The following is a 13,443-nucleotide window of genomic DNA, read 5'->3' as shown; positions in this document are numbered from 1 at the left end:
CAAGTTTTGTCCATTTGCCCCTCCGAAGAGGAGGCTTGGAGTCGATCACGCTTGAAGCCCTATTACTGGAAATGGCACTGCAGGCCGAATGGCAACCAAGGGGAGAATCAGGAGCGTGGAGCAGAAGTGTGTTCGGGGTAAATGGGTAAGTGAAAGGTCCCTCCGAGGACAGATCGGTCTGTTACCTCGCACATGCCGAGGAATCTGCCGAGTGTCTTCTACAACTTCGAACCCATTCGCCGGCAGATGTTACCAGTGAGGGTTCCAGAAAACATGATGGTATGTTCGGTAAAGCCAAAAGTAGATGTTAGGCCGATGTTTTCTATTCGCTATGCCTCATATTTGCTTGAGCTCGAGCAATCTCTCCATTCAGTTTGTGCTCTTATACCATAATGAACCATTAAATGGAAATTATATGAAACAAAATGACATTAAAAAGATGTGCTAAAATGCCAATGGTTGGCAATTTTGTTCTCTAAGTTCTTAAAAATAGACTCTTTCTATTCATGTTGGTTTCATATGGTTTTGAACTTTCAGTATAATGACTTTATAAAAATGTCACGTGGTGTAACTCTCAAGTGAAAAATACTTTATTTTTTAAAGTTTTCCTTGCACCTTGAACACGTCAACATACACAGAATCATTATTTCCAAAGCTTTAAAAGATTTTTTATAGGTAAAAGTATGTTTTTGGGAAGTTGCACCAAATGACGTTTTATAACTTAAACCAACATAACTTTTTTGTCATAAGGGGAAAAAAATATTTTAAAAGGCTTTATGACCAGGACACACAGTCACGTGAATCTGAATGTAAAGCAGGGGTCCTATTCATGATATTATTTCCAGTTTAAAATAAACATTTATACATTTCTATATAAACTATATTCTCACAATAAATGAATGAATGAATGAATGAATGAATGAATGAATAAATGAATGAAGTGCAAGCGGAGTGATCCAAATGATAAACAGTTCCTGTGGTGATACAGGTTGAATATAAACTACATTTAATTCAGAAATTAAAAACATGCTCATCATGAAAGAGGTGTATTCAAGTAATTTTATGCACTGTCGAATAAATTAATAGATATGGAAAAAAATGAGCATTGACCCATATAACAGAATCTGATTCAAATGTTTGTTTAGTAAAATTTAATGCTACTTAATTTAATTACATAAAGGAAGGGGAAAAACACCTTTTTTCTCCCTCTCTGCCCCTTTTAGAAAAGGCTAATGTTTCAGATGACTTAGTGACACCTGGTGGCAGATTCATTACCATGATCTCTGCTAATAGAGTCAGTTCCCACTCCTCCAATGTTGGGGGAGGACAGACCACAAGCCCGTCATTAATTAAGAGCCACATAAGATCATTAAAAAGTCAATAGGGCCTTTCAAGTCTGTGAGCGTTTTCAGCATGCCAACTCAAAGCCGGACCTTTTAAATCAGAGAGGCAGAATAGCCACAAGCATTTCACTTTCAACTGGCTTCTGTTTCACTTCCAAGTCCTCCTCCATTAGCATTTCCAGAGTTTTCTTATGCAAAGACCATCTCATATTTGATAACGTGCCTCAGTGGTATTCTCTAAGGGTGACTCTCTTTTCTTGATACGTATGATGTGTATGAGTGTGCATAGCCTTAGAGTCTGCCACGACTACTTGTCTCTCTTGCGTATTTGAGCAAAGACCTTCTGATGTGAAGATTTCTGGACAAACTAGCTTTATTTAGCATTTTGTATTATGCGCTTTGAAACCAACGTGATTTACTTTGCGTTAAAAGTCAAAGTATGTTCAGATGTAATGTTAAAGTGCTCTACACAGAGAAAAAGGCTTGCTCAAAGACAACGCGTCCACATTTGAGGCCTCTTCATCCCATTTCCATCTTAAAGTAAAAAATAAAAAGGTAACTGTGCATTAACATTAAAAATAAGCAATATATTGTAAGATTTAAAAAAAAAGATGCAATTCCCTTCTGCCGCAAGTGGGGATGCCTTGATATTATAATTGTGTGCCGATAACTATTTTCATATTATGGCCAACATTACTCATACTATTTCTTCCACATATATTAAAAACAAAACTCCAAAGACTAAAGTCAAAACTAAAGTGAATTTACACATTGCAACATTATAATGTACAGTATGACAAATGGATATTAATTTTAAAAGTTTCTATGGATTACTAATAAATATTAAATAATTAGTGTCTTTGAAGGTTAACTTCATTAAGTAATCTAGAAATGAGCATGTACAATCAAATAATCCAATACTGACCAATACCCATAAATAAAATCTTTAATATCCAACAATAATGAATTTAATGACATATCATGCATTTCTAGTTGCTCAATATCATGACAATGGTAAAACAACTCTGATGTGGCAATTCATTTACACAAAACATAAACCTTAAAACTTTAACACTGTTCAAATATTAATATGAGATGTTAGGATCTCATTAAAATGGCTTAAAAAACACAACCTTTAAAAGTTGAGGGACAACTGTGTAGCATTTAAAGAGCCATCAACCCTCATTCCTCCTAATTGCCATGCCAGGCATTATGTTTTTCAGACAATGCATAAGAAAGACACAGGCGAGCTCTGAAGATGAGGAATGGCATGCTTGCAATGTGCCTAAGAAGTGTGTGTTTTATTTTCAACTTTTACAATTTAGTCCTGGTCCTCCTAAGGAATAACCTTGCCCTGCTCGTGTCAAGGCAAGGCATGCCTTAGAAGGAGATATCCTCTTGACAGAGCAGGCCTCTCATTCCTAACACACTCCATGGTACTCTTTTAACGCTTGGGTTACAGCCCCCTTAATCTGAGCTTCTCATGAGTGATGCATTGATGTGGTTGATATTTATACATGTTAGACAACCACAGGTTGAAACACACAGCAGGCAGTGCTACCTTACAACATATTTCATATTATCGCACCAAAATTGAGGTTAGAAAACAGGAAAAACATTTTTTCAGGGCTCCACACAAAAAAAAGAGACAAGGAAGCCATTCGTTCCTACACTTATAAAATATCACAGTAATGGTTTCTGATTAATTTCGAATCACATATAACATGAAAATGACTTGCGGTTCAGTGAAGGAGTCAGATGTGAACTCAGGACTTTTGACTCATTAAATAGAAATAGCTCTTAAGAGTAATTTGTTCACAAATCAGACATCATGGCTCGTGCTGTGTTCAATGATGCATGAAAGAAACACTGGTACATTTAATACCATTGCTCTGCGATATTTTGTGAGCCAAATCGAGTCATTTCAATAGGAATCCGGGCTATCTGAAATTCTGTGTAAGGGCAAGACATGAGGTTCAAGTTTTTCATGTGAATTTGCAGCGTTGACCAACAGAATGCTGTTTGGTTTGAAAGTGACTTTTGTTTGAGCGGTGCTTTGTAGATCTTTTTTTGCTGGTGAAATTTCGCTGATATTTCACTAATGTGACCCCACCTTAACAACATTATAGTCTTCCTTTAAATTATTGTCCCAAATTTGAAATTTTTGTGACATATTTGGGACAATTTCATGTGCACTCTTTTTCTGCAATTTTCTGCTTTATCTTTTTCTCCAATTTTTCTATTCTGTATTGCCAAATGGCTCTAGTGGGTGGTCTATCATGTAGCGAACATAGTGTGATTAGCTCCCCTAATGATATTTTCTAGGGGTGTTTCTGAAGATTAGCATATTGTGATATTATCATTGAAAAGAGTGGGAGGCCCTGGGGGGTTGTACTATTGTAACACACACTCATACTCCAGTCAACCCCAATAATTCTACATCAACTGGGAATTTACCTACTGAAGATTAAATGATCATAAAGTATTAATGTGGGGAAATTTCATTAGGGTCCACGATAGTCAGATTAAATCTACTTGGAGAGTAACTAGATATTCAATATCAATTCCGACAAGGTTGTTGTATAGTAAATCCATTTTGTTTGCTTTCCCTCCTGAAACCAAGGCTAATTCATTTAAATTTAAAGATGTCAATACAGACAAAACTCAGTTTATTATGAAACGGTGTAGTTTGTGGGATACAGACTATGCTGAGATGTCTAGAGATTATGTATGAAACCGCTGGCATCATGGTACTCTGAACCCACGCCTGTGACTTTGCAAATCTCCTTCTGCATTAGAAATGCCACAATCAAATCTATGTGAAATCTTCTTACGAGTAAGCTAAAAAGATTAATATCTTTTTAACCTTGCAGGTTATTACTTACCTTACAGAGGAGGGATTATTGCAAACCTGTCTTCTTCCCAGGAACTATTTCTGAGTATGATTATATTCTATTGTAAGCAGGATAGGGTGACCAAAGAGAGCTGGACTTGGCATAACAAGGTCTCCTGTCTTTGATTATACTGTGACCTACAACCCTCTTTGTAAGGTTCTGAACCTGTTTATCAAGAAGGCCAGACCAGTCTTAAAGGGATAGTTCAATCAAAATAATTCCTGACCCATTTTTTTCAATGTAATAAAAGTGAATGAGGACTTGGGCTCTCAAGCTCTAAAATGAAAAAAAAAATAGCCCATAAAATGAGGACCAAACTAAAATTCAGTACAAAATACAGGCTCTTCACTCTGATTTGTGATTTTTCTTTCAATTAATTAAATTCACAGAACTCAGTGACTCAAAGATTTGGTCACACACAGGTGAGTAACGACTTACAGTTTGTTTGTTTTTTTTTTGTCATACAAAGCAATCGTATGGCTTCAGAATACCTGGAACATTGTGCGAGTTCAATGGATCACTTTTCATGATATTTTTATGATGCTTTTACATCTTTTTTGAAGTTTGACAACCCCAGTCCTCATTCACTTTCATTAGACAAGGAAGAAGTGGCCAGAATATCCTTCAAATATTGACCTTTTGTGTTCAAAGGAAGAGAGTCAGTCAGTCATACAAGTTTGGAAGAACAGTAAATGATGACAGTATTTCCATTTTTGGGTGAACTATCCCTTTAAGGAACCCCAACATTGGATAAAGCACCGCTCTAACATCTGAAATATGGTTTCCCAGCTTCATTATTTTTCCAGTTTAATGGCATCGCCGTTTGTGACAGGGCGTAATAGAAGGTAGCCGCCAAAGAAACTACAAACTTAACTCCTTTTCCAGCTCACATGTCACCGCGCTTGACAAAAGGTCTTTGAGGTGGCCGACATCAACTATCTACACTCTTTGTAACCTTTGTTTGTGGGATAAATGTGTGAAGGCTGAGGTGCCATAAGACAAGGGATGACAAGCTGGACAGCTGCAGCCTGCAAACTCTAATCTTTAAGCTGCCTGGCTCTCTCAGTCCAATTGTTGCGGGCATGGCCAAGGAATTTCATTTATCATGAAATAGACACCCCTCCAAGAACTCTCCTCCTCTGTACCTCGCTATAAATAACCTCCTTTTTTCCTGCTGTACAAAAAAACGGCACGTAACATATCAGAGACACAGCATTCCAGGTAAAAAATAAAAACTATGGGTGGGTGTCGAAGGACTAATTGGCCAGAAGGGATCTTTCGACCTGCTTGTTGGCTCCCGAATGACATTTGAGAATTGAAGAGTGGTGGTACCAGTGATGGACACGCCATCTGTCATTGTTTAATCGTATTTTAGAGGATCACCGGAGGTAATAATTGTATAAACAGAGACGATCCCAGTAATACGCTAATGCTTGGGGTGAACCGGGACTCCTTGGATCAAAGTGCGCTCAGGAGAAAGGATCAGCGGGGGTGAGGACATTGGACGTAAATGTTATCTTTGAGAAGAGACTCACTAAGGCATCCGTGGCTTGCGTTCCTCAACAACTGTTGCCAAGCTAGTTAAGAGACAATGCAGATCAAGCCCAGGTATCCGACAGCTGTTCGCCAACAATAAATGGAAGAGGAGAGGCAGCCATGGAAGAAGTTACAGCATAGAGCATTTAGTCAGCCCCCTTCGCAGTTGTCACTTGGGCTATGTCCATCAAAGTCCAATTTAGGATGGCTATTGAGGGAGATGGACAATGTGGTTCTTTTTTTTCCTCCATGCTTCTTGGGATGCCAGGAAGATGGTGCCGCTCAAACACACATGGCCACACGAGCTCACACACACACCATAAATAAGACAATGACACATTGTTCCCTTGAAACCATGAACGTCTGGGCTATGAGAAGGTCAGCCGAAGGAGAGCTCTTGTTGTGGAGGCATAAGCAACATGGAAAGAACACAAAAGCATGCCAACTGGCACCACGGCAAAGCACATTCTCAATCACTATCAGCGTGTTGACATGACGTGATACGTCTGCAAGAATCCGCTAGGAAGTCAGAAAGGTGTCACACGTCTCCTCCGTGAATAAAACTTCTCTAGATGTTCAAGAAGCTTTTTTTCTATCCGAGTAATCTGATCGTTATACCATTAGGTTCCCTCGTCTTACATATTCTTGGCATCCTTACACATATCAATTATTTATGTTCTCCATTTTCCTTTCTCAAGTAGCTCTTATCAGAATATTGTCTAGACCCATAACAAAGCAGTTTAATACTTTCCGCTGTAGTTGTGGATGAGGTAGAAAGAAATGCAATATAAGAAACTCAATGACCGGATTAGGAGACTTCAGCATCCACATATTGTGAAGCATATTGCTTTTGTATTTTCTAATCATATGATCTTCTTATTTTATGAGTCCAAGATTGAAGCACTAATCTAACCCAAGATTAGGCTCAGCTTGTGCCAACGGTTTTCATCCACAGTGACCCCAATAGTATTAGGATACTTAAGAAAAGATCATTTAATATAAAAATGTTGCTCTGGTTTCAAATACTTTTTAGTTTTTTAAAGAAATAATACATTTATTCAGCGAGGATGCATTAAAATCATCAAAAGCGACAGTAAAGACATTCATAATGTTGCAAAAGATTTCCATTTCAAATAAATGCTGGTGATAACAAGAAATGTGTCTTGAGCATCAAATCAGCTTATTAGAATTATTTCTGATTTCTGAAGTATCATTTAACACTGTAAAATGAATAAATTCCATTTTTAAAATTACTGTATTTTTGATCATATAAATTCAGCCTTGGTAAACATAAGAGAGAATCTTCTTTAATAAACATCCAACTCGTAATTTTGAATGGTAGTCTATACAGCATATCATTATTTCTTATATGTATTTAAGGAAAAATGTATGTGAACACAATGCAACATGTCCACTGTAACTGGAAATCAATCAATCAAATAAAAATTGGGCTAATATTATAAAAAGGTTTTATATTATTTGTTTGCTAATGTCACTCGATTGTAAGTGAAGTAAATCCCTTTTTGGGGGCATTTCATATCCCTTTTCCAGACACCACAGCACAGTGTGTATCATTTTGCTCTGAGTTTTAAGTAAGCATGCCTGAATATTATGTGTTTGGACTGAACAGCAACTGTTCGTTGTCAAATCATCTATTTTTGGAACCACTATGGAAAAGCGCTATTAGCTATACTCATGCCGCAAACCAATACAGATGCAATTTAATTTTTGATAAACAGTATAAGAGGTTACACAACCTTCTCTTATGAACATCACCTATCCTAGGAGGACTTGAAAGGATTTCATCATGTAACAGCAATAAACTAAATGCAATCTAACCCAGACGCAATGAAGACATTTGGTAAATGTAATATTTTCTGACGAGGATGCTTCGGTCTTTGTGTTTAATCTACAAAGAAGCCTCTCCCCCCTCTCTCTCCTCAGACAATCTCATCCTTTTCATTCAATCAAAAGATAAGCACACAAGAACATGGTCAATTCATCAAATCTGTACTCTAGGACCAGTTCAATAATATTAGGTCCTTCTACTCCATGATGGGATGATTTTTGGAACAAGCCAAATGCTTATAAAGGCAAGTACAACAAATCATGCTTAAGTCTATTCTTCACGTCAACTGCGAGACATTCAGAAGACAATACGTGCCAGAAAAATCTGCAGAAAATGCTTGACAGAGAAACTTATAACAACAAGAACATTTTGTGCTAAGACAAAAATATAGCAACTTTATCGTTAGGAATTATTTATTTCCAATGTTGATCCTGTTAAACAAGAAATGTCCTCATCCATATGAAACAGGTCATATGAACATCTGTAAATGGTCATAAAACAGCATCTGTTTAGCACACATAATGGCTCGCATTTAAATGTCCAGATGTCCCGTTTTACCCATATTAATAAAATGATTGTGGTGGAGGAATTAAAGAAAACTGCTCTCATCAGCTCAGTAGAGTGTGGGCTTGTAGAAGCACAGCAGGGCCTACATTAATTCAAATGTTTGCCTTAAATTTTCTTATCTGAGTTCAGAAAAGAATATGAGCACCTACCCTTAGTTAAAACCGATTTCATACATGTGCATCAGCTTTAATGCTTTGAGATATTTATACTAAAAATTGTCATTTCAATGTCCAGTATATGAAGTTACATAAATTTGAATTGAATCTAATTTTTAAATCCCTGAGTTTTTAGTTGAATGCTAACATCAATGCAGGGCTATTAAAACTAAAACCATAAAACTAATGTTGTTGGGGTTTTTTTAGGTAAAACAAAATACACTTTAAAAAAAAATGTAAATAAACTTATTTTACTTCAGCTTGTTGCCAAGGCACCATTTCATTTAGTTTATCTTGATGTACTAAAAGAACTAAAACTAAAACTGAAATAGAAATAGAAATTAATATAAACCATAAAGATATATTTTTTTAAATTAATACATAAAAAAAAAACTAATAAAAATGACAAAAACACACAACACAATTACAAAGATTTAGCTAAAATTAAAATGAACAGAAAATATAAAACTAAAAAACTAATTTATATTATTATTATTATTATTTATATTATATAATATTATTAAAACTATAATAGTATCTCAATAATACTAAAATAATACTGCATGAATGACTCACATTATCGCTAGCAGCTACCTGAAGATTTAGATTAGTGACAACTGCAACAAAATAAAAATAGTTAATACTAATTGTTAATAATAATAATTGTTTGAAAATTGTTACTTGAAATATTAAATATTTAAAATATTTAATGAAATAATTATAGTTATATATATATATATATATATATATATATATATTTAAAATATATAACTATAATTATTTCATTAAAGTATCTAGAAGACTGTTACTGAATTATATATTGATATTTTTTTAATAAAAGGATTTAATCCATTTTAAACATTTTAACATTTTAGTCCTGACAACTAAAATCAGTACCAATATATTATTTTAATATTAATTGATAATATTATAATATAGTACAAAAGCAATGATATTACTTACTTTGAAGCATGATCATATTTGAAATAAAGCAAGTTAATATATTAAGTGTTACAATCGCCCGATTATTTTAAATGGGGTGATTGTCAAATTCTTACTATTATTAAGAGTCAAATTAAATACATAGTTTGACAATTAAATAAAGTATAAATTTAAAATACCCTAAATAAAAAAAAAATTAAAAACTTTTTTATACGATGTGCAGCACCTTTTCAAAACTCATATATGCAAAATGTAGAAATGTCACAGGTGTAAAGGTGCTAACTGTATCACACTAATTTTGTCACTCAAAGCAGAAGTGAGACCAACTTCCACTGAGGTCAGTTTTGCACCTGTTTTGAGGGAATCGGGCAGTTGAATTCAAAGCTCCACAGTGAAAACAGAGATCAGCGTGGTGATACGAGGCCACAGACTTGGCACTCAATCTAAGCAGTCACTAATAACAGCGCAGGGCCTACAACTGCGGGGAATTTTCTTAAAGCACTTTATGGGCCAACAATCGCACATTACTCATGTCTGCAACAGCTGCTGGCAGAATTCTGTGAAACTAAGATGTGGACCTGTGGAAGAAGAGTGTGTGAAACGAAGAGAGGAATTTTTTTCAATGTGTGTGAAAGCACTGTATATTATCACACAATGAGATGTAAGTGTACCCGAACATCATACACGGTTGGGGGTAAAAGAAAAGATCAGGAAAAAAATTGCAGACAATAAAAGATAAAAAAATACATTTTTGCATTCAGGGTCCAAACTAAATGAGCTCAGAATGTAGCGTTAAGCCCTACATGTTTGTTATGGGGAGATTTAAGGGTTCAGACTGTTCTCTGTCATCTGCACAGATTGAAGCATTTTATCATATCTGAGTCTCCTTGAGAACTAAATCTACTTATATATTTTTTTTTTCATTCCTTATCATTTTCTTTAATTCAAAATGACAATCCAGACTATCTAATCCATCTTCCTTTTATTAGAAAAGAAATATTATTATTATTCCCATAGGCTCTGCCCTTGCTAATATCAACAATGATTTAGTATTTAGGACATGACGACTAGGGGAATGCCAAACAGAGAGGGGCGGGGGTTATGTCCCAAGAAACATTGTATTACACATTAATCAAGAAAATAAATGAAAATGATAGCATTATTCAAAAATGGATAGGTGTATTCTTCTTTGATGGCATTATAAAGGGTTGTGTCTTTAGATTAGAACTACTAAGAAAAAAACATTTTGATTGGGTAGCACGGTTGGATAAATCCTTTAGGTGCATGTTTGTGTCAGATCCTTGGATTTATCTGAAAAGTGATTTTATCAAATTTTAATATGGAGAAGAATGGGGCAGAGAGGGAATTTCGTGAGTCGTTTCTTAATCTTTGATCCTTCCCCTATGTCTGCTTCATGAGTTGAAACTAAGGCATGGTGGAGTCCCACAGAATTTCCCTGTCAAATTTCACAGTGAAATGCAACACAAAAATAATATTTGATAATGGAAATGTTCTTATTATAAACTGTTATATGAAAAAGAAAAAGAAAGCCTTTGCATTCTGTTTAAATAGTTTAAATGTCTTCCCTTAAAAGAACATAAAATAACAAGCAAAAATAAATAAATTGGCCAAGAAAATGAAAAAGTCTGAGGATACAAGCACTGGGCACATTCATAGTCTGTAATGTTGCCATATCCAAACCATATAAAAAATATATACTGATCCAGGAGCCAAAAGCTACTGCTTTTATTACAGAAAGACGAACAATTGTGATGAATTATTCAACTCTTCTACCTCACTGATGATAACTTAACACAAAGAGCTGTTCTGTAACTTTGCCAATCGGACTAATTGATGATTTGCATGTGAATGCTGGCCTTACATTTACCACCCTTTAATGTAGGATCAGCTAGAACCAATTCAAAATGAAAAGCTCAAACATCTTTGTTTTTAGGGTTTCTTTTTTATAAAAATACCCAATTGATGCAGTGGTTAGTTTTTGTTTGTCATTCATGTATTGACCATTTGGCTCCTTTTCCTCATTATTATTGGAATAATTTCTCCACATGCAGTTCTTTGCCAAAATATATTCAGATCGATACAGGAAAACAACATTTGCGTTCACAATAGCAACTCCTCTGCCTTAAAAGACAAATCCTTTCAGGCTTTAATTTTCCTCTGATGTGAGAAACATAATTCTGATTTAATAATTCTTAAGTACAATATCCAGGACATGAGAAAACAACAATCCCAGTGGGGCCGGAGTATTGGAGCAATAAATTGTCATCTGGTTGAGTATAACTCGCTCTTACCAGCAGATGGAGGTATTGGAGAGTATGTTTCAGCGTGTAGCAGTGCACTATATGGTCAGCAGATGGAAGCAGACATCAAAGAGCCACCAAGTGGATTATGAACAACTGTGGGGAAAACAGCATACTTCTTTGTCCCTTTGTCTGTCTGTCTGTTTGTCTATACTGTAAGGAAAGAAGAAAGTAAATTACCTTAAAACTGCAAGGCAATAATTGTCAATTTCAAACATACAAAACAACTGGCCAGCAACTACACTAACACTGCAACAGTCCATAACATTAAAGGCTACTATATCATATTTGATAAATTGATGAATATCTAAGGCCTCTAAATTATTAACATTATGAAGACGCCAAAAATGATTGTTGTGCACAATCTACTACATGCTTTCTGCCTTCTGACTGGTAGTTCATACTCTTGTAGCAAGTAAAAGGCCTTTTAGAATAATTCTAAAAATATCCACCTTGAGGTTGTCACTTTGTTGTGAAATATATTAAAAAAAAAAAAAAAAATATATATATATATATATATATATATATATATATATATATATAAGTAAACATAAGAATAACTTTTATATTGCTATTATTGATATTTCAGGATGAACATCTACTGTACTGAAGCAACTTAGGTTTAGTCATACATAATTTTTTTCAAAATTGTGTTTAAATGTATGTATCAGATATTACAGGCTTTTGATGAACATTTGTTTGTATATTAATCAGCATTGTATTGCATTGCATTATATGTTTTGTCACCCACAATAAAAACCACAGAGCTTTGATCATAAAACTAAACATTTAGATATCATCTTAGCACTATAAGGTAAATTATATATAGTGTACTGTTGTACTGTTTTTTTTCCACAGGTGTGAGCACTATAATTTAAGAAGGCCTATATCATATGGGCCATAAAAGCATTATGTACTACTGTATCAAATATGCCTATGATACAAAATATAAAAACATATGCAAACTGTTATAGGCCTCTACTGTTTTTCCTTTAGCCTATATTATACGCTTCAATTAACTGTTCTATTCAAATATATCAGACTATTATTTTATGTCAGGCATTACAGGGCCAATACTTTGAGGTCCTTTAAGTACAAGTCCTCTGATGTTATTTTTATTATTGATAACTGAAATGCAAGACAGCACCAAATGAGTTTATATAAAAAAAGAGACAGCGAAATTAGTACAAGTGTCTTTTCAAAAGCCAGCTGAATGTATGAAAAAAATCGCATCAGAGTCATGCGTTTCACATCAACACTCACGGCCTGCGTCCAACAAATATTGTTTTCAAAGGCTGTATTTGTAGGTAGAAAAGCATCAAGGCGCGTCCTAATTCATTTCCATAACATCAAACTAAAAGATTAATTAATCTGTTCGGATTTGCAGCACTCACTGCCTACGATGTCCCACAATCCCGTGCGGTTATAACCATGATTTGTTGTCTTCATTTATTTTCGTGCCAATGCCACACATTATTGCATCAATAAAAAGCAACAAAAAAAAATTATATGCGTAGTAATAATAGTGATACGGTGCGATAATAATTAATAAAATAGATGTATATAATTATTACGACTTCTGTGTAAAAACAAATGATAATGGAAGAAAAGCAAACTTTCATAGACCCTATATGTAAATTTCTAAACATTTCTAAATGTTTGTTGCTTAAGTTTTGGTTTCCAACTAAATATGCCGTAGTTATTAAGTAGGCCTGTACACGAATTGCATAAATGTGACATTGGACCACAAAACAAGTCTTTAGTCGCTTAAAGTAGGCTATATTTGTAGCAATAGCCGAAAAATATAATTTATGGGTCAAAATTATCGATTTTTCT

Source organism: Onychostoma macrolepis, chromosome 17 (assembly GCF_012432095.1).
Source record: "Onychostoma macrolepis isolate SWU-2019 chromosome 17, ASM1243209v1, whole genome shotgun sequence".
Taxonomy (NCBI): Eukaryota; Metazoa; Chordata; class Actinopteri; order Cypriniformes; family Cyprinidae; genus Onychostoma; species Onychostoma macrolepis.
This window is presented reverse-complemented; position numbering follows the sequence as displayed.